This window comes from Notamacropus eugenii, chromosome 6 (assembly GCF_028372415.1).
Source record: "Notamacropus eugenii isolate mMacEug1 chromosome 6, mMacEug1.pri_v2, whole genome shotgun sequence".
Taxonomy (NCBI): Eukaryota; Metazoa; Chordata; class Mammalia; order Diprotodontia; family Macropodidae; genus Notamacropus; species Notamacropus eugenii.
Window position 1 is genome coordinate 199,925,987 of NC_092877.1, and position 25,039 is coordinate 199,951,025.

Below are 25,039 nucleotides of genomic sequence, written 5' to 3' on the forward strand. Positions count from 1 at the left end.
GATTGTCCAACATAACTCTTGGTGGGGAAAGTGTCTTATGCAAAGTACTAGAGATAGGAATGTGCAAGTAATGTGCAAATGGAAACACCTAGGGTAGGTAAGGCATACCACTCAGTCTATTAAGTAATGAAAAGTACTGAGAAATGAGGTTGGTGAGATTCAGGGGCTATGGAATTGGAGAAGAGCAAATAGTTGAGGGCTTTTAAGGCCAAGTGAAATTCCTTAGTTAAGACAATATGGTATCACTAAGGGTATTTATTATTATGTATAATAATTAATCATTATGTTATTATATATAAATATTATTTATATAATATATTTATATGAGATATAAACATAATATGTAATTATTATATAATAATAAATAATAATTAATTATTATTACTATTTCACATTGTCATTATTCTTACTTCTGATCTTGAGTTAATATACCATGGAGTCACAAGTACTTATTACAAGATCTGATATTGAAATGTATACTCAATCCAGAAGACAAACTTCTATGGAATAGTAAAGCAAGTCCACCTAATGAGGAAAAAGAAGCATTAAGCTGATTGTGTCTAATTGTATCAGAGATAAAAGCAATTGCTTAAATTTCTTCTCATAATCAAAAAATTGGAATTGATTTTAGAAGCTATGGAGTTCAGCCAATCCTTGACCAATAAGACTCTCTACAACAGCCATGGCAAAGTAGATGGCCATTTGTCAATCATGTACTTTGCTTGTAGACTTCTAGTCAGTGAGAACCCAAGCTTTAAAGATTGACCATTTCACACTTGGGTAGCTCTAATTGTTAGGAGGTTTTCCTTTATATGAAGCCTCCATTTACCTCTCTAACTTCACTTTTCAGCCACTTTGTTAGTGCTGTGTAGACAAACCCTAGAAATCCCTGGTTGGTCCTGCCATAAGATATGTATGTGATAGAATGTAAAGCAGACATTTGAGCTCTCTGCTTCTGTCAGCCTTAGTGCTATTTTCCTTTAGTGACATAGAAAATATACAATGAATCACACCAGAAAGGAGTCACAGTTAAATGCCCAGCTGGTAATCTCTCCCCCATCTCCTGACAATTATCAAGTCTGTACTTCACATGTATTTTGTTTCTACTTATATGAGTACATGTTGGCCTCTGCCCTACCCCCCTACCTCAGTAGAATATAAGGTCTTTGAAGGCAGAATTATGTCTCGTTTTTGTATCCCCAAGACTTAGCATATACCTGGAATATTTATTTTATTTGTTTATTCATTGATTCTTTCTAATCTCTCTCTCTCTCTCTCTCTCTCTCTCTCTCTCTCTCTCTCTCTCTCTCTCTCTCTCTCTCTCTCTCTCTCTCGTAATCCTCATTTTCCTTTCAGATAGTGCAAATTTTCATCATCATGGTAACAGCTGACATTTATGTAATGTTATAAGGTTTGCAAGACTCTTTTATGGACCTTATTTCATTTGATCCTCACAACATACCAGTGAAGTAGATACTATCTCAAGCTCTAGTATTTTGAATCACAAATATGCAACTTTACTGTAATTGATATATATGTACAATGGCCTACTACTTGGTCTATCCAATGATCAACAATCAATATGCATTTCTTAAGTACCTATTATGGCTGAGTCTTCCTATCTTGTCCATGCTAGAAGCACAACTAGAAAATCATGAATCAAAACCCAAAACTAATCAGCATGGAAGCTTTAACTTCCTCTATTTTTCTGACTTGGGACAGTTTGCTTTTCCTCAGGTAGCAAAGTAGCTTCTGCTCTTGGAGGTTAACCATATTGTACCAGACTTCATGGAGACACCTGATTTGCTTTAGCCCTACTACAGCTCAGATCACTCATGCTCAAACAAACCACTAGCATGAGCCTCCCCTCCCCACTACCTCCCACCCTATTTCCCCACCCCTCCACCCCACACACACATACAACGGCAGGGATTATAGACATGAGCTACCATGCCTGCAAACATTTATTTTTTTTATTCAAACTATGTAGGAGACTCCCAGTGACAGAACTTCATTCACCAATTCATCTGGGGACCTTCTTTGTCCCTTATTGCCTTAGAGAATAGCCTAGGGGCCCTGAGAACTTAAGTATCTTACCCAAGGTTACATATTGAACCCTGTTCTTCTTGAATCCATAGCCAGCTCTTAAGTCACTATGCCAGGTTGTCTCTCACATGGTCTATATTGGACACTTAAGAAATACTTATTGATTAACCCTGGGAACTATATGAACACAATTACAAAGTGCTTTTCACACAAATAAAGTCAGATCTAAATGATTGGAAAAATATCAATTGCTCATGGATAGACTGAGCTAATATAATAGAATGACAATTCTACATAAATTAAATTACTTATTCGGTGCATACCAATAAAAATACCAAAAAATTATTTTATAGGGCTAGAAAAAAGAATAACAAAATTCATCTGAAGAACAAAAGGTCCAGAATATCAAGGGAATTAGTGAAAAGAAATGCAAGGGATGGTGACCTAGCTGTACCAGATCTTAAATTGTATTATAAAGCAGCAATCATCAAAACTACTTGGTACTGGTTAAGAAACAGAGTAGTGGATTAGTGGAATAGGTTAGGTACATGTATTGCCAAGGCAATATTCACAGCACCGAGGGCAACTATGAATATGCTGATGTAGTTCTGAGTCACAAATTATAATAGACACTCCATATAGAAGGGAGAATAAAAGCATTTATTTAGACACTGGAAAGCCAAAGCCCAATACCAGAAAACCAAATCCATCATAGTAACTAAGAAGTTAATGCACATTATCACTTCAGGGACAAAGTCATTCCCAAGCCTTCCCCATCGCCAGCAGGGCCTTCCCACAAAAATACACTCACAAGACTAGCTGTGTCTGCCTGTGTCCTCTCTCTGTCCCAGATCTGACTAGTCTGACTGATTTCCTCCCAGCTCTGCTCCAACTCTGCCTCTTCCTGCTCCACCCTTTCCTGTTCTCAATAAACTCCTCCCACCACAGGTTCCATGTGACTCAAACTTCCATGTGATCCAGGCAAGTCACATGAGCCTATTAACGGATGGGAAAGATCTTCCCATTTAAATTACTATTACAATACACAAGACACAATAGTCAATGACTGTAGTAATCTACTATTTGATAAATCCAAAGACTTCAGCTTCTGGGATAAGAACTCACTATTTAACAAAAACTGTTGGGAAAACTGGAAAACAGTATGGCGGAACATAAGCATAGACCAACATCTTATACTCTGTGCCAAGATAAAGCCAAAATTGGTATATGAGGTAGATATAAAGACTGATACTATAAGCAAACTAGGAGAGCAAGGAACAGTTGCTCTGGAGAATAGTTGCTCTGCATGAAATGCAAAATGGATGATTTTTATTACATTAAATTGAAAAGTTTTGTGCAAACAAAGTCGATGCAACCAAGATTAGAAGGGAAGCAAAAAGCTGGGGAACAATTTTGACAGTCAGTATCTCTGATAAAGGCTTCATTTCTAAAATATATAGAGAACTAAGCTGAATTTATGAGAATACAAGTATTCCCCAACTGATAAATGGTCAAAGGATTTGAACAGGAAGTTTTCAGAGAAAGAAATTAAAGCTATCTATTGTAATATGAAAAAATGCTCTAAATCACTATTGAATAGAGAAATGCAAATCAAAACAGCTCTGAGGTACAACATCATACCTACTAGATTGGCTAACATACAAAATAGGGAAATGATAAATGTTGGAGAAGATGAGGGAGAGTTGGAACACTAATGCATTGCTGGTGGAGTTGTGAATTCCAACCATTCTGGAGAGCAAGTTGGAACTATGCTCCAAGGGCTGTAAAATTGTGCATACCTCTTACCCAGCAATACCACTTCTAGGGTTGTATCACAAAGAGATCATATGAATGGGAAAAGGACCCACATGTACAAAAATATTTATAGCAGCTCTTTGTGGTGGCAAAGAATTGGAAATTGAGGAGAATGTCCATCAATTGAGGAATGGCTGAACAAGTTGTGGTAAATGAATGTAATGGAATATTATTGTGCTATAAGAAATGCTGAGTAAGCGAACTTCAGAAAAACCTGGAAAGATTTATGTGAACTGAAGCTGAGTGAAGTGAGAAGAACCAGGAAAACATTGTATACAGTAATAACAACACTGTGTGATGACCAACTTTGATAGACTCTTCTTAGCAACACAATGAATTAAGACAATTCCAAAAGACTCATGATGGAAAATACTATCCACATCCAAAGAAAGAACTATGGAGTCTGAATGCTTATCAGAACATATTATTTTCTCTCTTTTTTTTCTCACGGTTTTTCCTGCAGTTCTAATTCTTCTTCACAACATGACTCTCGGGAAAATATTTTTAATATGATTGTACATATAGCCTATATCAGATTGCATGCCATCTTAGGGAAGGGTGAAGGGCAAGAGCGGGAGAAAATTTACAAAATCTTATAAAAATGAATGTTGGAAATGAAAAATAAATAAATAGGAAACACTTTATAATTATTGCCTGATTAAATAGACCAAATTGTAGGCCATTGTATATGTATATCAATTGCACTAGATTTAAATTGCATATGCATGATTTAAAGTACTAGGGCTGAGGCAGTAGCTACTTCACAGGGTTCTTGTAAGGTAAACCAAATAGATTAAATGACCGCTGCTGGGTCACACAGCTAGTTAATGCTGGAGCTGGATTTGAACTAAGTTTTTTCTACCTTTTCCATTGCATTCTCATTGTTCAGTGCAATACATTTTTTAAAAAACCTTTAAAAAAGACCAAGTCCCAAGTTTTCTCTGATGATGACTTTAACTGAAAGGATTACCTAATGGAAGAAATAAAACATCTTCCTGTAGCTTTAGGCAGAGAGAATACTGAAGCTTTTTTTTTTAATTAAGTTTTTTTTTAAAAATTTTAAATTAAGTTAATTAGAAATTAATTTTTTATTAAACTTTAATTTTTTAATTAAGCTTTTTAAAACTAAGTTCATTAGAAATGTAATGCTAACATGACAGATTTTAAATAATGCAGAAATTTTAGAAGGTGAAGACCATCCAACCATAGTTCTCCAGAAGCCAATGATCAGATTTTATAGATGTTTTAAAAAGCCTATACAGAAAACACTCTACTTGTCATCACTGAACATTTGAATCTAGAAAACTATGGAGATATTGACACATATTGTAGTAAAAAAAAAAATGGTATTACTAAAACAGAAAGACCAATGTTCACACTATAGTACAAGCAAAGGGGTAGCTAGGTGACTCCATGAATAGAACACTTGGCCAGGAGTCATGAAGATTTGAGTTCAAATCCACTCTCAGACATTTACTACTAAATAACCTGGACAAATCATCTAACCTGTACCTCAGTTTCACCAACTGTAAAATCGAGATGATAATAGTAGCATGTATCTCTTGGGGTTGTTGTGAGGATCAAATGAGACATGACTTGCAAAGTGCTTAGCACAGTCTCTGGCATATTGTAAATGCTTAATAAAGGCTTATTTCTGTCCTTCTTAAACTGCTCATAGACCAATATAGTTTGCCCTTCATTTTGAAAAGAATCAATGACATCATGAGATGATGTCTGGACTCACTAGGTGAGGCAGAATTGCCCAAAACCATCAGCCTCAATCTCTCTTCCAGAGTCATGGAAGTCCAGTTCCAAGACAAAAGTCTGGGCAACTGGAGATATCCCAGAATTCAGTGGATGACCTTCACATCTTCCATGTTGACCAAGCTCTAAGCTCTCCATAGCACATGCTTTGGTCACCTTCATGGCTGTTGGAACAAATTATTCTTATCACCAATTCCTCTGGGAGGTAGTCTTCATGTGTTTGAGGCAGACATTCCCCTAACTCATTGACAAATTTGAGGACTATTGTTTATCCCCAATATGGTTTAACCTGTCCACCAAGGTTTTGGTTTTACCCAAGTGTGGCTGCTACATTTGTTACAGCTTCTTGGAGTCATGGGTGAGAGGTGGGTGAGGGCAGACACCAAAAGTGGATGATTAGCTGTGAAAAAAGCAAGCCCTCACATAAAATGAGCTAATTCTCCCTGAACACCCCATACATTCCCATAGACCAATAGTGTACTGATAAATGTTCGATAATCAGCTCTCTGAAAAAAAACACACAAAACACACTTTTATGTTTAATCTGCATTATTAACATTTTTCCATTACTTTCTTAAGTCTAGACAATCAACAAAACAACCAATCCTTGATTTGTAGCATGTGCTTATATTCCCAAAATATAAATGCTCTCCCTGAAAATTTTACAGTCAGACTCCAGCATACCTCTGTCACGGATATAAACAATCAAATATTACTAGACAAAATTTGAAAGAGTGAAGTCTTCTTTTTCTTTTCCACCCTTAAAGAACAATTAGGGAATGTATGACCCAATTAGATAATAGAAACAATTCCAATACAGTGAAAATGGAAGAATTTTTAAGAGCTGAGATTGATTTATATTATTAATATTCCATTAAATACCAAATTTGTAAGTAAACTAAGAAAAAACTATATATTACAAAAAGTTATATGGAAATGAATTATGTTTTCACAGTAAAAAAATGCTATTGGTGAAGAATAGTTATAGTTAACATTAATATATTGTTTTAAGGTTTACAGAATGCTTTACATATGTTGTCTGATTTGATCCATAAAAATAACCATATTATTACTCCCAATTCACTAAAGGGAAAATTGAGACTGAGAGAGGTTTCCATAGCTAGTAAGTACCTGAGGCAGGATTCTAATTCAGGTCTACCTGACTCCTTGCCTAACTGTCTAAGTTAAGTTTCTTGAGTACAGGAAGGCAGATCAGATAATTCTTTTGTAATAAAAATATTTTAACTCTAGTTTAGAGTAAAATAAAGCACCAGATTTTCAATCGAGCTGATGGCTGTATATGCTAAATGAGTATATCCAAAGTTATCACATATATTTGTGTATATATGGCTGGAATACACACATATATGTATGTAGAAGTCTGTGTATGTGTGTGTACCTTAGAAATAATCTCATTTCAAACCTTTCATTTTACAAATGAAGAAATTATGTCTCAAAGATAGCAAGTACCAGAGCCAAGATTCTGACCTAAAATCTCTGACTCCAAATCTAGCATTCTTTCCCCTGTACCACATCCTTACTATCCATTGTGAGGCTCAAATGCTTTCAGTCTGGTACTCCTCATACTGAGTACTCTTCTGAAACAAACACCTCCGAGAATTGCTTAAAAGTGTGCTCATGGAACGAAGCAAAGCAGGAGAGGCAACCAAGGCCATGTGATCCAATATCAAGCTTAGGCTGCCATGTGCCAACAACCTGTTGAAGTAGGGGGGAGAAGGGAAGAGTGAGATAAACATTCCCTCCTTCATGGGAAGTCATGACTTCAGAATTTCAGCAAAAAGGAAGAGACAACCAAAGGGTGGAGTCATTCTTTTATGATTTACTCTGGGCTACTCTTTCTGGCTCAGTAGTCCATCTTCTTTTATGCATTTCCCCAATTCTGGGATGGGGGGGGGGTGGTACACATGGGGACCAACCACAAGCCTCTGCTTGTTCAAGCTTCTTTATCAAGAGGCCAAAATATGTCTCACTGGAAGTATCCATGGCACAAGTTCAGCATTACATATGCTCCATAGGATAAGCTCAAATTCAACCCATTCCCACAACAAAAAATAATGAAGGTGGGGGATGGTGATGGCTGGTTTGAGGGAAAAGATAATGAATTCAGTTGAATTTGAAAGAGTGGTTTTACATCCAAGTGGGACTGTCCAACTGGCAGTTGGAAATGAAGAACTCTGGAGAGAGGTTATTGCCAGGGATATAGATTTGGGAGTTATTAGACAGAGGTAGTATTGAGTGAGATTTATTTCTGAAAGGAAATACAGAGAGAGAAAAAACCAGAGAGACACAGAGAGAAAGTGAACTGCAAGGGATTTCAGGACTGAGTCCTGGGAAATGTTCAGTTATGGGAGGAGAGGAAAGAAACACTGTTGAAAATATAGGTGAGCATTTAGAATAGTGTAGCGTCATGGAAGGCAAGAGAAGAGAAAATATTGAAAACAGAGTAGCCCAAAGTATCAAATACTATCATGAGACTATGAATAATGTCAACTGGAAAAAGGGCATTCAATTTGATGATTAGAGGTTCACAGTACTCAAGAGTGTGATTACAGTGGAGTTGTGCGAGCAAAAACTAGATGATAGTGGGTTAGGCAAAGAATGAGTGAGTAGTGAGCAAGTGGAGGAAACCAGTATAGATGCTAATCTTTTGAGAAGTTTGGCAGTGAAAAAAAGAAAGAGAAAGTAAAATGGTAGCTAGAGGGAGGAAATAAATCAAGTGTAGATTTTGTGCTTTGTTTTGTTTTCAAGATAGAGGAGACATGTACACATTTAGAAAAGAAGCCAGAGGAGAGGGAAAAATTTAAAAATGCTATATGTAGATCAAGTATTAAGAAATCAAGGAGGTAGAAAAGAATGGGATTAAGAACACATGTGGAAACATTAGCCTAAATAGTTGAAAATGAGGGAAGATGAAGGAACTCACAAATTGTCTCTCCTCCCCAGTGAAGTAGGAAACAAGGATATGTCCAAAGCCATCTGTGGGGTGTAATGGAGGGGACCACAAAGGAGGATATCAATTATATAAGGAGAATAAAAATGTTTAGAGAAATAGGAAGCTTTTGCTGAACACTCACAAGATGCACACCAGTACCACAAAGGAAATAATGCAGTGACATCTCGTCAAAGTTTGATCCTTTTATCATTGGAGAAAACCCCCTCTACAAAACTTGTGTGAGTAATCCCCTTTCTGGCTGGAACTAGACTAATTGAGATGTAATTATAATGTATACATGCTAATGTGTACATTAATGTTTACTCTGAGAGGACAATAAAATCAGAAAATTGCAGACTGAACTTCCTGGCTTATTTGATGACAGGATAGGAACTAGGAAGTTCCCAGAGAAGGGGTTATGAATTTAGCAGCTGTTATAATACCAATGAGCCACAAGAAAGAATGGGAAAAAAGTAGAGATTGAAAAGTGAAGTGAAAGCTTAAAAAAAATGTATCTTGGAAAATACGAGAAAGCTAGAGGCCCGCTGACGGTAGGGCACAACAAGAGAAAGAAAAAGACTTGAATGGGCTGAGAAGTTCCCAGCTTCTCAAACAAACTTGTCATCTGGTAGCTTCCTATTTTAACTAATTATTTTTATTATCTAGGCTTTAAGTTAAATTGTTTTCCCTGTTGGAACACAAATACTTGAAGGGCCCTGCCATATTTCAGTGTTGTGGAGAAAGTCCCAGTCATCTCGTCAAGCCAATAAGCATCCACTAACCACTTATATTCCAGGCATTGCACTAAGCACTGGAGATACAAATATAAGTAAAAAGAAAAATATCCCCTTCCCTCAAACAACTTGTTTTAACGAGGAAAGCAACGCAAGAAAAATAACTGAAAATAACTGCATAGAGGGGCATGATAGAGAAAGAAGTCCAGACAGTCAGGTGCAGAGATGAATGAAGAGTGAAAGAGGGCTAGTCTGAGCCTAACTTCAAAATGGAGATGTCAGGAGGATCACACCAATGTGAAAAGAAGTGATAAGGACAGAGGGAGTCTTGGAGGTAAGAAGGCAGCTGAGGCATGGTGGCCAAGTTCTGAGAGTCAGAAATAGAGACCAAAGAAGAATGAAGGATAGTTGCCCTGGGCATTCCCTCAAAGTGGAGGTTCTGGAAGTGTCTCACCAATAGGAGAAGATGGTCTGAGAGATCTTTCAGGGTAAGAAAGCCATAGGGGCAGAGGGAACTTCAGCCAGGATTGAGAAAAGCTCTAGAGTGAAGATAAGCCTGGGATTATTTCTGTGACTGGAGCAAAATCCAGGGAAATTGAATTATGGCTAGGCTCTATAGGAAAATGAATCAAGGACCAGGCCTACAGACAGGAAGACTTATCTTCCTGAGTTTATACGTGGCCTCAGACATTTACTAGCTATGTGACCCTTGGCAAATCACTTAACGCTGTTTGCCTCAATTTCCTCATCTGTAAAATGAGAAGGAAATGGCAAACCACTCCAGTATCTTTGCCAAGAAAACCCCAACATGGGGTCATGAAGAGTTGGATAGCACTGAAAAACAAGTTATGGCTCAGGGTGGCTATAGACAAAGCACTTTTGAAGCACAATACCTGGAGTTTGCTTCTTTGGAAACCAAAAAAACTAAGTATTAGATCAGGTTAAGGGACTGAGGTGGGAGGATCAAATAAGATGTGGAATTGGAGATGGTGGCTGGTGTTATGTTAAATTAAGTTGGGTTATAATGAATAATGATATATAATTATTTGTTTTAATATAGCCTGTGGTCAGTATCAAAACCCTATTTTTGAAATGGCTGCATTTTGCAATTAATGAGGATTGGAGGGATGGGGAAGGGCGTAAGGCATGAACCAGAGAGGACACTGCAGGAGAAGACAAGGGTGCCAGTCTTTGAAAGAGAAACATTTCTTATTGCCTTGGAGGATAAGTGCCTGAGAAGCCCTATGTTGGACTTGGTTCACGTGAGGCAGCCTGGTGCTGCTGGGGATTCACCTGGTCATTAAGTTCTTGCTTCGATCATATGAAGTATATGTGTAAAGATCCTTTCTTTACTTCCTCTCTGTTCATTGTATCTGTTAAAATTACTATGAACTCTAATCTCTCAGAAATGATCAAGGGGGAAGAAAAAATCAGGCAAGATAACTTTCCTGGATGTTCGTGGTTTCCTCCGTCACTTTGACCTTTCTTAGTATAAGCTGATTCTCAGGATATGCTTAGATTTTATTATCTCCTTGGGACTATCATGCATGTTTACAGAGACACTGAGCCCTTTGTGGCATTTTTTTTTTTTTGCCATACTTTAACATTTTATCAATAGCATCTGGATAATCTTTGAGTTGTTGTCTGATGATAATTAAATCATTTTAAATTGTACCAGAACCCTCTTTTCCTATCTGCACCATTTGGAACATATGCGAATGAATTGAACACTACTTGGTTATCAGAGCCCCCTCACACTGTCTCTACACACACACACACACACACACACACACACACACACACACACACACCGTTTGAATCAGGGACTAAAACAGCTCAGAGGCTGGGTAAAGAACAATATTGGGAGTTATTGTGCAAGATCTTCCAGCTTTGGTACTCTCGTACCAGAGCCAAAATCTACCCAATCCAGCAACTGCCATCCTGTTCTCCGATCTTTGTCATGCAAATGCACTAGACAAGGAGGCCTTTAAGGACTTTTTTCACTCATGATTTTTATTCATTTCAACTTGGGTCTTCAGCAATATTCAGCTGAGAGTTTGAGCAAATCACTAATAAACCAAGGATGATCCGTGTTTGCTATGCCTTGCACACAGTAGGTTTTTAATGCATGCTTCGTAAACTGAATTAACAGAGCTGAATTTATTGGCATCCGTGGTTAAAGTTTCTAAGCACATTTAACACAGCTAAGAGCACAGTTTACACAGAAGCAAGTCCATTTCCTAGCAATGGGCCTTTTTTTCATGCTCTCATTGTGTAATAGGTACTCAAAAAAAAAGAAAAGTCTTACAGCATCTCTAAGAGAAACCCCACCAAGAAGGATGGAGTGAGATGCTTGAGTGCCAGAGAAAGTTAGTCCCCTAGTGAAGAAGGCCCAGTCTCCAGTCAATCTAAAAAACAAAAAGGCTTAAAAGCTTTTTTAAGGACACAACTTAAACCCAGTTATACTTATCAATCAGTTATTTGATTTTTCTTTGTTATGAGGAATTTGTAATCAACTTTAAATCTTGTTCATTTGTTCCCAGTTTTCATTGATAGTAAATTGTGCCTTAGGCTACCGATTTAAATTTCCAAAGTTATGTGAACAGTTGCAATAATTCCAATCTCATTTTTTCCTCCTCCTGCCCCTCCCTTGTAGGCAGATGGAAACATTAGAGTTTCACAGAAATTTTTATAAAACTTTGGTAAATCTATATTCTACTAAAAACAGAAACAAAAAAGAAAATAATCATATATCTTAAGAAAAGAGAAGAGAGAAAAGTAAAGGAGATAATCTCTTTTGTAAAATAAAATAGAATTGGGGTTTTGTTTTTTCCAGTATGTATAGTTAAACACAACCAATTTCTAAAATGCTCAGAACACAGAATCTGCCCAATAGCAACAAGGCATAAATATGTTGGTTGTGTGCTCCTGTAAGTACCCATCTTATTGTATGTTAATCCTTATTTTGATAGAACACACATTAAACATCTTAGAATGGGAATAACCTTATACCAAAAAGTCTTTATTTCATAGCTTTCAGATATTATATATACCTCTTTCGTGATATTAGCAGATATGATTTCATTTTTAGAAACAAATCTCCACAAAAACTGTGACTATTGTTAATATGCTGTGGAATATCATGATTTTTCCTTTAAAAAGTATAGTTAATTTTAATCATCATCTTTGGGCACTACTTGAGCCATAGAACCAAAAATGTGTGTAAGAAAGATGGCCAGGCTTTGTTTTCTTAAATGGAATGTACATACACATGTTAATTTTATAATATATGCATATACCTACACATGTATGATATTCATAAGTTTATTCAGCAAGAAACCAAATATGAAAGGGAAACAGATTTTTCAAATAGAGCTTTAATTGTCTTTCATGCATGTTCTACAGATCATTACTGACTGTTTACAGATCCTGCATGGAATGACTTTACACCAAAGGAGAGGGTAACATATCTTCATTGTTTATAAAAATGACAGCTCCTAATGGACCATATTAGCTTTAACACAAACTATTAAATCCTCTTCATTAAATTATTCTGTGTTCTATTTTGGAATCTCGTTAGCTCTGGGAAGTAGGTGCAAACTCCTGAGGAAACATGAGCACACATTGAGACTATTATAGATAATGTTTATTAAATAAGCCTCTGAGGATGTTTTTCTTGGGCTGCTCTCAAGCATTTTGAAAGAGTCATGTTCCATGTTTGAGGTCCCATGTTTCTTCCTCTTAAACTATGAGCAGCTGTAGCACATGACCTACTTCTGTAGAACCCTGTAATGATTTCCTTCCTTCAGTGGCTTCAGGAGTCCTTCTTCTGCCCTGTGAAAAAAGGGACAAATATTTTAATCCAAGCAAAATGCTAAAGCAGGGTTTGTTGGTTTCAGGGAAGAAACCCAATACAGCTACATCACTGAGTGTAGGCCTCAAATTGGAACCATCTGGGCTGCAGAAGCTCTCTGAGATCTTTGGGGAAAGCATGGATAGTCTTGCCTAGGGCTGCAACTCATACACCTGCAGAAATGGCAGACATGTGAGCAGACTCACCCAGGAATGCAAGCTTTTTCACAGAGTAAAGAAGCAATGCCTTAGACTAGCAGAGATTGGTGTGAATTTTAGGTAACTACACATCACAGCCTTTCTGAAGGTGATGTGTAAATACTCATAATAATATTCTTAATAACCCAAGTGATCTTTTGGGAACATATTGGCAACATATTCAAGTTAAGCAGAAATTTAACAGATCATTCTCCAATATCACATTTTGGTAAACATAAAGGAGGGTAGGACAGTCTAGTGTGACGTGGAGAAAGAGCTGATTTTTTGTTGTTGCCATAGAAGATAAGATTGCATGAGTGGTGTAAGGTTGAATGTGTGTGTGCACTCTGGTATTCTTTTTATAAATGTCACTTTTTTTCCTCCCTCTCTCTCTAGGGCACATAAAAATTGCTGGTTAGTCTTATTTTTAATTAAATGGAGATATTTTTTTAAATGGTCCCCACTAAGTAAACCAAAGAGGAACTACCCACTGCGGAAAGGTTGTTAAAGACAAAGCAATCATTTAAATATCTACTATTACTGTTGCAAATTGGGTCTACTTCTACGTGTGTGGGAGTTTGAATCAACTCTTTTCCAAATAATAATTACTTGAAACTTTTGCTTAATTATCAGGTCAAAGACAAAAAATCTTATCACTTAAATATTCTAATTAAAATCCACTCCAGAAAATAACATTATCTGGAAAGAAAATAGAAAATAAGGAGTAAATTAAAATGGTGTACATGTTGCTGGTGTTTAATAAAGTTGGCACATAAGAAATATGTCATTTTTTAGTCTATCTTGAATTTTTTGCTTCTATTTCAGAGTAAAAATTCTTAACCTGGGGTCTGTGAATTTTTTTTTAATATTTTGACAGCTGTATTTCAACATAATTGGTTTCCTTTACTATCCCATGTATTTTATTTCCTATATTTACAAACATTATTCTGAGAAGGTGTCCATAGGCATCACCAGACTGCCAGAGGGATTCATGACATGCAAAAAAGGTTAAGAACCTCTGCTTTAAAGTAAAAAAGGTAATGATTCCAATATTGTTTTTGTAGAAATCCTAAATAATCTGACCACTACAGAAATCCTGAGAGTGGGAATCTCAAGCAGATATTCATACACAAGTTAAAGATAAATGTGTTGAGCAAAAAGTCAATGGGGGGGATGGTATTGAGGGAAAATGTTGAGGTGTTGTTGAAATATGAAGTTCAATGTGTTAAAGGGTAAATTGACCCATTTAGTTTCTGGTTGGTCATTAATGGTAACTAATCACAGGAGGAAGAGATCACATTCAATAGCTTGAGATGATCTAAGTAGCATAAAATATACTTCATCTTCTGAAAGAATATGTATTTCTTTTCCCCAGAAAAAAAGACATTTAAAATTAACATCTAAATTCCTTCAATTCCCCCTCCCAACTTTACATTTTTACTTTAAAATATTTTTATACTACTAATGTGTCAACAGAACAAATTTATTAAATATTTTTCAGAGTATAAGAATATATGTAAGTATATAATTATATCATATATATGTGTGTATGTGTGTATGTATATATATACATATATATGTATATATGTATATGTATATGTATGTAATGTAGGCTTCCAAACATATTTTAAAGACAGTTCTCTATGTTACATCTCAGTGTTGGAAAGTTTCTCACATGCAGACTTTGTCACAACCCAACTGTGAAGAGTGAGGTAAAATTGTTTCAGTTGGACTCACTTCTTTTCAGATCCAAATTTATATGTGTGAATCCAAATTTTTAACCAAATCTTTGTTCTCTTTCTCTCAAGAAATTTTCACGCTCCTGCCCACGTAACCAGCTGCACGTAGCTAGCTCTTCCCATCCCACAAGCCTGACAGCCTCCACCACTGTTTCGGCAACAGGATGAGACTTAATGAAGCTCAGCACACTTCCTACTAAGCTTCCTGTGGAAAACCAGTCATATGAGACTGGGAAATGCATTGCTACAATATGGTCTGGCTTCCTTAGCCAGGAGTCAACTAAAATTCAAGTTGATAACGCAGCATGGGGGCAGGGTAGCAGTTTCTCAGTTTAGTTGAGAAACAATATATTGTTACCTAGAAACTAAAGCTGAATCTTTTCCCTTCAAAAAGACAGGGTTTGTTGTCTCCATGTGTCACTGAGAGAATCCCCATGAATAATGTCAATGGAACTCATGGAAAGAGAGGCTAACCTATAAATCTGAATGAGCTAATAGAATTCTGAAAAACACTTATGATCTATCTTATGAAACAGAGAAATTTCTTTAGTCCTTCTTCATTGGCCTGCCCCAGTGCTAATACCAATACTTACTTGGTCATCTTTGTCCTAAAACTGAAATAATATAGATTTTAAAAAATAAAATAAAATAAATTGTTGCATGCTTCTGAAATGCCAGTTTGTGGATCAGTATTAACAGTAGACAGGACCTGATTAACTAATTGTTTAAAAAGTATTTGAGAGAAAGGAGACCCTGATGGATCCAGTTATCAATTTGCTGCTCTCTATTGCTCAAAGACAACTTCAGTTGTTCTGAAGGATGTTGGGGAGTGGGCAATTTCAGACTGATTCATGATTTGAGAAAGCACCTCTCTTGATTGAGATGGGGGAAAAAAGATCCTGCCAAAATGGTCAGGAGGTGATGAAGACTGACTTCCCAGTCCTTTGCTGCCAAATCTTAACTGCCTGAAAACTTACAGAAATGCTTGATTAAAACTAGAATAAAAATCTCCAGTTGCCTTCAGCAAACCACAGCACAAGGGTGGGAAAAACAGTGCCAGGTTGCAGTTTAAGTATAGTTTCTTGGCACCTGCTGAAAGCACAGCTCCCTTCCTGTTTAATAATTAATTCAACTTTAAAGCCCCCAAGGATCTGGACTCAGCACCAGTTTCAGAAAGCATTACAGAAACAAAATGCTTCCAGAACTGGAAAGAGGAGAGAGAGAAAGTGAGAGAAAGGGGATAGGGGTGGGAGAAGAGAGAGAGAGAGAGAGAGAGAGAGAGAGAGAGAGAGAGAGAGAGAGAGAGAGAGAGAGAGAGAGAGAGAGAGAGAGAATGAATAACATTTCGAGAAGCATCACACGGGGCAGAGAAGTGGGGGGAATGGAAATGGGAAGTGGAAAGAACCGGGAGATGGAGACATTTCCAATAATAAATACACAAAAAAGCAAGGTTATTCACGGCCACTGGCACCAAGACTGCGGGCTGCACTGTGAGCCAGAAGTCATATGTTTGGGGAAAAGGCTTGTTACCCTTAGGCTAGTGGAGACCAAGAGGGTAATGTGCTCAGTCTCTGGAAAAGGAGAAATCCAGCCTTGCTGTTCATTAGTATCCCCTGCTCATTAGTCAAAGAATCACACTGGAAATGGCATCAAAGGTAGCCATCCCTTCCCACTAACGCTTTCCTCCCTCTACCCCTCCACTCCTCCCCCCTCCAATCCCCATTCTTCTCTTGTTGGGGAAAGTGTCAGAAAGATTCCCTGGTAGTAAGGGCCAAAAATAAGAAGAAATGTGGGAAACAACACAAAGAGGAGAGAAAAAGGAAAAGCTTCCAAAGAGCACTGGATTTTGGGATTAAAAATGGTATAGAAACCAAGCAGGTTGTTTAGGTCTGAGTATACTACACAACTGAAGTCAGGCACCTGCAAAGAGGACTTAAGAATCCAGGGAAGTCATTGCATTGTGCTTTTTTGATTTATAAGATAAATTGAGTGTTTTCTGCTAGTAAGGAACTACAAGCAAATCAAGAACAAGAAGTAGTACATTAGGGAGGCTCAAAACAGGTAGAAACCATTAACAGGAAAATCAAACTCACTTTCCCTGCATGAAGAATTAAGAGTATCACCAGAATAAGATGTGTACATAACCACCTTCAGCCACTTAATCTTATACCTAAATTACAGGGGCTGTTCTTGGATACTAGCAAGCCTATGAACAGAAATGCATTTTTAAGATACGGCATATAACATAAATTGATGGATTAATTAAATGAAGGAAAGAACGAGGTAATCCAATAAAAGATGAAAACTATTTATACACTGAACTGTGTTTACTTTCTTCTTATTAGGATAAAGGAGAAGAAGCATAAATTTTATACACACACACAACATTCCCTCTGGGATATAATAAGGTATTTTGAATACCACCACTCATGATATTAAAATGTTGAACTGAATGACTAATCATCCTAAGAATTTTTCCTAAGCCATTAAAAATGTTTTTTCAGAACATAAAATATTTAAAAAGTAAAATGCTTTTCAAAATTAGAATAAATTATTAATACTTTACTTGTATATCAAAACTTCTTTAAAGGAAACTTGATAGAATTATATGGGTCTCTTTCCATACTTATTTTAATTGAATATGCTAAAATATTTTATCGCCCCATTAAGATGATGGTGTTCTGTTCCCATCTTTTTTCATTCACAATGTACAAATTACCTTGAAATTATTAAAGCTATTCATCTCTAATAATACTCCTAAGCACCCCCTGCACCACTACTTTAAAACTGCCCAATTAAAGTTTTGAAACTTATGGCCAGTTTGGACAAATCTAGTTGCATATCAGCATACAATTTTCAAAGTTGAAAGAGTGATTTTCTTTGGCTTTATGTGAAAATGGGACAGTTAAGGTAGTGCACTGGGCTCAGATTCAGGAAGATTCATTGAGTTCAAATTCAGCCTCAAACACTTACTAACTGTGAGATCCTGGATAAGTCATTTAACCCTGTTTGCCTCAGTATCCTCATCTGTAAAAAAATGAGTTAGAGAAAGAAATGGCAAACCACTCTAATATCTTTGCCAAAAAAAAACCCAAAGTAGGGACACAAAGAGTCTGACATGACTGAAATGGCTGAATAAGAACATATGTGAAAATGTTGGCAATTGGTGTCTTGTTTTTTTCGTTAAACTTCAGTATCAAATTTATATAACTGGCTTCTTAGTATAAGTCTCGTGACAAGTTTCCCTGATCCTTGATATAACATAGCTTTGACTATTCTGGACTTCCTATGCTAGTGTTAAAAGGAGAACTATAGTTTGGTCCTAAATTTGCCATCACTCTGAAGCCTTCCCTCATTTCCCTTGGCTTGGGTTGACTTTATTCTTTCTCTCTCTCTGAAGACACATGTACTGGTTGATACCAAGTGTATCTCACTTTTGCCCTAAATAATGTATGTGTACTTTGGAGTTGATTGGAAGTTGATACTTAAAGGAGTCCTTACTATTTAAAGAACCCCTATGGAAAATTCTTTTGTAAAACCATAAATCCTTTGTTAATGAAAATAATCACCTACCAGTTTATGTATTTATACCTATCTCCCAGACTTGTTATGAGTTTCAGACAAAATAACGTTTATAAAGCGCTTTGCAAACTTTAAAAATCTATGTCTAGGATCATAGAATAGAAGGGCTTTGGAGTCCAGCAAGTCCGGTTCTCTCATTTTATTGATGTAGAAACTGATTCCCAGAGAGAGGTTAAATGGTTTGTCCAAGGTTACACAAGGACATAGCATGGGAGTAGCAGAAAGCATTGGTCTAAGAGTTAGGAAACATGAGTTCTAGTCCTTACTCTACCACTAACTCGCTGTGTGACCTTGGGCAAGTCATTTACACTCTCAGGCATAAAGTGAGGAGGAAGGGTGGTATGATTCAACCCCAGCATTCTATGAGAATGGCATAGTGACTGCTCTGTACATATCCCTCATCCACTAAATATTGATTAAATATCTCTTCTCCAATCTCATGATTAGAAGTAACTGGTCAGATTGGTATGTCCACCACCAAGCCTAAGAGAACTGGGGGACCCATAATGTCAGTGTTAAGAACCCCATATGCAGCCATACACCCAAAATAAAAGGGAAAAGCCATTACATGGCAATTAAAAGCATATCACATCAGTGATGATTCTCGAAAACATTAAAAAACATTCCTCCTGATTGTGTGTGCATAGGAGATAATGAAATAACTGACAAAGGACAACAGATGAGGTCAGAGAGAAGTGAGAAAATAAAATTCAGACTTAGAAAGATTGGCCACGCATACATATCCTTGTCCTGAACTAAAAGGCAGCTGGATCCCATAGCTGTGTAGAAATAAAGAGAAGGCCCTAGAGACCTCGGTTGAAAATCAAACAAAACTGTGGAATGTCACAATCAAAAATGAACAGTAACACTATGAACTCAATGAATATGATTTGGCTGGATCATTTAAGTTCTAAAATAAAAACGAAACATCATAGATGCAAAACCTTGATAACCTAAGCCAACTCAAGCATTCATGGGTTCAATTTGATCTTGGCTCAGAAGGAAGTTGGCAAGTCTCACCCAGGCACCAGGAGTACTTCACATCAAGGCATATGTCTTAACACTTAAAGTTGGATCTAGAAAATCCCTAATTGCCTGACAGTTTTTTAAAAATATCATTTCATAGAAAAATAGGTAAAAACCTCTATAACCCCTTAAGGTACTAATTTTTTTCTTACTTTTAAACAAAATGTAGATAACCTCTGGGCCACTGCCACGATCTTCCAGTGATTTACCAAAGTGACTAGGGCAAATTGAAATAAGAGAGGAATTCACCGGGTGTTTTCTAGGTTCTTTTGCAAATATGGACTTGTTTTCTTGACTGTGTCTATGTGAATCTATAAGAAGAGTGATATTGTAAATGAGTACAGGTACAATACAGAAAGGAAGGCCCCAGAATTGTTCCCATGGCAAGACTGAAAGGGTCTAAATATTATTCAACATGCTCTGGGCATTGCTATCAACAGAAAGCACAAAAACAATGTAAGAGCAGAGATAACCTCCTAAAGTCTGCAAAGGAAGAAGGTGAGAAGAAAGCTAAAAAGTTTCTGGGTTCACAGGAAGCATCAGCCTACTCCACCCAGAAAAGCACACTTTGGGAGAATCAATGGAAAGGAGTCTGAGTTGTTAGAACCTTTCTCTATGAATTTATGGCATAACTAATTATAAAAGAATAAAGACTTTTCTTATGATGGGAAAAGAAAAATGTAAATGAAATTATAGTAGTATTTTGAATGACTTTCCTATCTATGAAATCAGAGGTTGGACTAAATGACCTCTAAGACCCTATCTAGCTTTAAATGTATGATTGTAGAAAATTTATGCTTCACTTCCATCATCTCAAGATACTAATGTTCCTCCGCTCCTCTGCCAAAATGTTTTTTGGTGAGTCGTCATTCTAACCTATTCTTAATTGGCAGTGCCTTCAGATAAAGGGCAGATTTTTACAATGAGTCTATAATGTAATCGGGCTAATTATTTACACCATTCCATTAAAAACATCTTCTCTTGAAATAAAGTTAAATCTTTCCTTTTTCTAAGTTTCATCTTCTTTAATTTTACTCTTAATAATGTTTTCTGGATCAGCAGAGAACATGAGCACAGGAATGGGGCTTGAGCTTGGAACAATTTTATTAAACATTGGTTACCACATTATTTGCACACAAAGCTTTGACTGAAAATTAAAAAAAAAAAAAAGATTGGGTATTGGTTGCTAATTCTACTTCAGGGTGACTTCTCTTCAAGGGCAATTAAATAGCAGCCCCGGGCTGTTAAGTTTAGTGGTAGCTTCTCTTGTAGGCGGCAACTCATTCTCAAGGACAAGTTCAGTGTAAGGGATGCTGTCTTTTACATTATGGAACTAAGGGCGCCTTCTACTCCAGACTAGCTTTTACTTGAATTGATCCGGGTGAGTGTATGTATGTTCTCTGACCTTTCTTCTTTAAGAATTAAGTTTTGCATTACCAGGTAAATGCCCCTTGAGCAGGATTTTCATGGAGTGCTAGTGACATCCTGTGGCCAGTCTGGATTAAGGCAGCCTCATTTTTCTCAGGTTCATTTTCAGGGAACAGAGGAGCAAAAAAATGTATCATCTTCAATTGCTGTTTGTTTTGCAGGTCAAAAAAAAAAAAGAATTAAATAAATTATTTTGTTCATAATTATTTTAATGGTATGAAAAATTTCTTCTCTTTATTTATTTCCACAGTGACTATGGGAGAAAGCAAAAAAAAAAAAAATTCCCCCAAGGAGAGACATTTCTTTGAAACAAGATTCAGTCAAGGCAAAATATGGAAAGAATGCCATGATATTCAGATGATACTGCATGATAGTACCTGATTCTTGCCATCTGCTCTTTTAAGTTTCTTTGTAGTTTGGCTCAACTTGCGGCACTTGCCGGGGAAGAAGGAGGCTTATATTCTGGAAGAAAAAAAAAAGCACAGCATGCTTTAAAAAGAAAAACAGTGGGTATTTTGGCATTTTTACACAGCAGATAATGCACCCGTGACACTCAGTTGAAGTCATTTATCTGTAAATGTGATATTACAGTTGACAGTTTCCACTGGTAAAACGCTGAGAAGTCCACATTGAATAGACAAAAAGAAACAAAACTTGGGGAGCAAAGCCAGTCACCAGAGCAGCCTACTAAGGGGTCTCATAAAAACATTTGTCAGGAGTGCAGAATCATAACTCAGCTCAACACACAGTACCATGAGCAACCTGCTCCGTTTTAAACAGTAGAGAGCAGGCATTGGAGTTTATGTTGTGCTTCTGTTTATTAAAAACGGATGGGAGCACTTGACAGAAAAATCAAACTTCTGGTCATGGCTCATTAATCTCTGTTGTATCTGTCAAATATATGTGTCTAGAGTTTCAACAAGGCTCTAGAAGTGAGATTACTGCTGTGCTTTGGTATTTTCTCTAATTTTGAATGGGAAAGGATGCTGCCAATCACCTAACAGGAGAGAAGGATATGGGATATTTGTGCCAGGTTACTGTAATGGTCAGTTGTAAATGAATCTATTTAAAAGCAAAATTAATGATGTTTTAGTTAATATTTAGGCTATATCCTTCTTCATGAAAGGCAGCAATCCTAAAGTGAATGCAGTAAAAAATTTAAGATTACAGGCATTGTCAAAAAAAAAAACCCAATAACAGCTGCAGAAACAGATCCACAAATATTTTGCTTTTTTCCCCTATTATTCACATTTCTGGAGTGCTTGGTAATGGAGGATCATGCCAGGGCACATGATAAGGAAATTTGGGGGTCCTAGTGGGATCACAGAAACATAGATTTGGACCTTGAAAGAATTTTATAAAGCCTTCCAGCCCAGCCCCTTCATTTTAGAAATGAGGAAGCTAGGGCCCAGAGGATAACTTGTTCAAGGTCACACTGGGTGGCAGAATCAGGTTTTTAATCCAGCTCCTCTGACTCCAAACCCAGTGCTTTCCATGCACCAAGATTCCTTTTGCAAAATCTGAATTGGAACCTTGACATTTCAACTTATGCTGTTGATTGGAATCATATTTTCATGTCAATTCAATTCAACAGGAATTTAAGTATTTCTCATACAGAGCACTATGCTGGGCAATAGAAAAGATTAAATAAGATGATAACAATAGCTAGCATTTATATGGCAATTTAAGCTTTGCAAATGACTTTCCAAAAATATTATCTCATTTGATTGTCACAACTCATTGGGACATAAGTGCTTTCATTATCCCCATCACAAAAAGGAGGCAATTGAGGCACTTAGAGGTTAAGTGACCCACCCAGTGTATTTGATATAGAAGTTGAATGTAAATAAGAGGATCTAAGTGAGGTCTGAGAGGCAGCTAGGTGACTCTGGATATAGTCACTGGACCTGAGTTCACAGAAGCCCCAGACACTCACTATCTATGTGACCCTGGGCAAGTCATTTAACCTCTGTTTGCCTTAATCCACTGGAGAAGGAATTGGCAAACCACTCCAGTATCTTTGCCAAGAAAACTCCATGGACAGTATTGGTGTCGATGGGGTCATGAAGAAGCAGACTGAACAATGATTATGATAAACGTGGAAGCCTCCATGGAGCAAGTGATTCCTAAACTGGGCCTTGGAGAAGGATTTTGATAGCCAAAAATATGGGAAAGAGCAAAAAGCGTATGAATAAAGGCACATGAAATTGGAAAGTGCAGGATACGGGTGCAGGCGGGAAGGGTTAGTGATAAAAGTAATCCAGCTTACATGGAGCATAGAAGATTTGGTGGGAAATAGGAGGTAAGTTTGGAAAGACAGAGTAGTGTCAAATTGTAGAGATCCCTTAATAAAGAGATAAGGATTTTAGACATTGTTTAGTAGGAAGGAGGACAGAAACAAACATTTATTAAGCAACTATTATGAGCCAAGTACTGTGCTAATAGTAAGCACATGGCAAATATCTCATTTGAGCGTCTCAACAGCCCTGGGATGTAGGTACTATCGTTTCCCTTTTTCTAAGGATGAGGAAACTAAGACTTCCCCAGGGTCACACAGTAAGTTTCAGGACAGATTTGAATTCAAGTCTCCTAAATTCCGGGCCCAAAAGCCACCTAGCTACCCAAATAGGTAGGCTTTAAGCAGTGGAATGACAATCTGATTTGTGAATATGATCCAATAATTCCCTTGCATTTAACCAGATAACTCTTAAGATTCCTCTGAGCTCTAACATTCTATGAAGTCATCCTTAAAACCAAACAGAAGTATTGTCCTGGAGAGGGGGAAATAGTGGATGTTGTATGGATTCAGCTTGGTACAGAAATACAGATGAAGTCACTCATTTACATAGGGGCTCAATTTAAAAGAGAGGACTATGGATAATGCTTGTCCTGAGATCTTTTTCGAAATCAGTTACTGTTAAGATAAATAGACAGACTTACAGATAGATAGATAATGCGTATATATGTATGTCTGTGTATATTATATATGAGTGTACGTATATGTGTACATATATATAGGTGTATATATGTATATATGTACATATTTTCCTTTGCCTAAATTTCTTGGGCAAAGGAGATTTGAAACTAAACTATTATAACTGACCAGATCCAGTTGCCCTCAAAGAAGTCTGGGTTGCAAGTCAGGTAAGAAATTATAGTAATTTTTCCCTTATAGGTCCTTTATTTGCCCACACAGACTCTATCAAACTTATCGTTTAGAAATTTCCTCTTGCTAAGGACAAACAAAGGGTTTAAGCTGTTTTGAAATGTCTTTCTACTACAGTCTCACTGGGCTCTTTTTTTTTCAAAAACCTAGCATATTCTTGTCATCTCCTAAATAGGTTAAGTCAAATTCAGGACCCTACTAAATCCTTCCTGTAAAATGTAGGGGGGAACCCTCTTAGATCTCAAACATTTTTTTAACAAGGCCACAATATTTTCACTAGCACTAACTGTATCTACTCATGGAAATGATGCACTGAGAGTCATGAGCAGTGGTATTCTTAAGAAGGGTCACTACTGTGAGCCATATTTTCAATTAAAAAAAAAAATGTTTCTTATTTGCCCACAGCCTGATTTCTTTTAGGCTTGACTTAATTTGCATGATTGAGTTAATCCATGTGTGAAATGCAGTAGGGGGAGACTTGATTGAATGGGTGGCCAGAAAAGCAGTGTTATTAGAACATAAAGAGATTAAGATATGCATTGCTTCCATTTTCAGTAGCCACCTACAGTAGCAAACAGATAAAAGAATCAAATTGATCACTGCAGTAGGAAAAGAATACACAAGCTAAGCAAGCTGTGTACTTTTCTTCAGAGAAAATGCTTTTTTAAAGGCACTCATTTCTTGCTAAAATATTTCCTAGTTTTTAGTCTGGATTTGTATAGGGGCAAGAAGACTT

General features: G+C 36.9%; 1 long non-coding RNA gene across 2 annotated transcripts in view; it reads right to left on the minus strand.

Annotated features, from left to right (window-relative positions):
* Window positions 1-12,673: 12,673 nt before the first annotated feature.
* Window positions 12,674-25,039, minus strand: part of LOC140512584 (uncharacterized) — a 62,231-nt gene continuing 49,865 nt past the window's right edge. The window contains exons 2-4 of one of the 2 annotated variants that reach the window (XR_011969846.1): window positions 21,515-21,599; window positions 21,147-21,283; window positions 12,674-13,146 (exon numbers count right to left, since the gene is read on the minus strand). This is a non-coding gene — a long non-coding RNA (uncharacterized lncRNA). The remainder of the gene's footprint in view (window positions 13,147-21,146; window positions 21,284-21,514; window positions 21,600-25,039) is intronic. The other variant, XR_011969845.1, reaches the window with a different exon arrangement.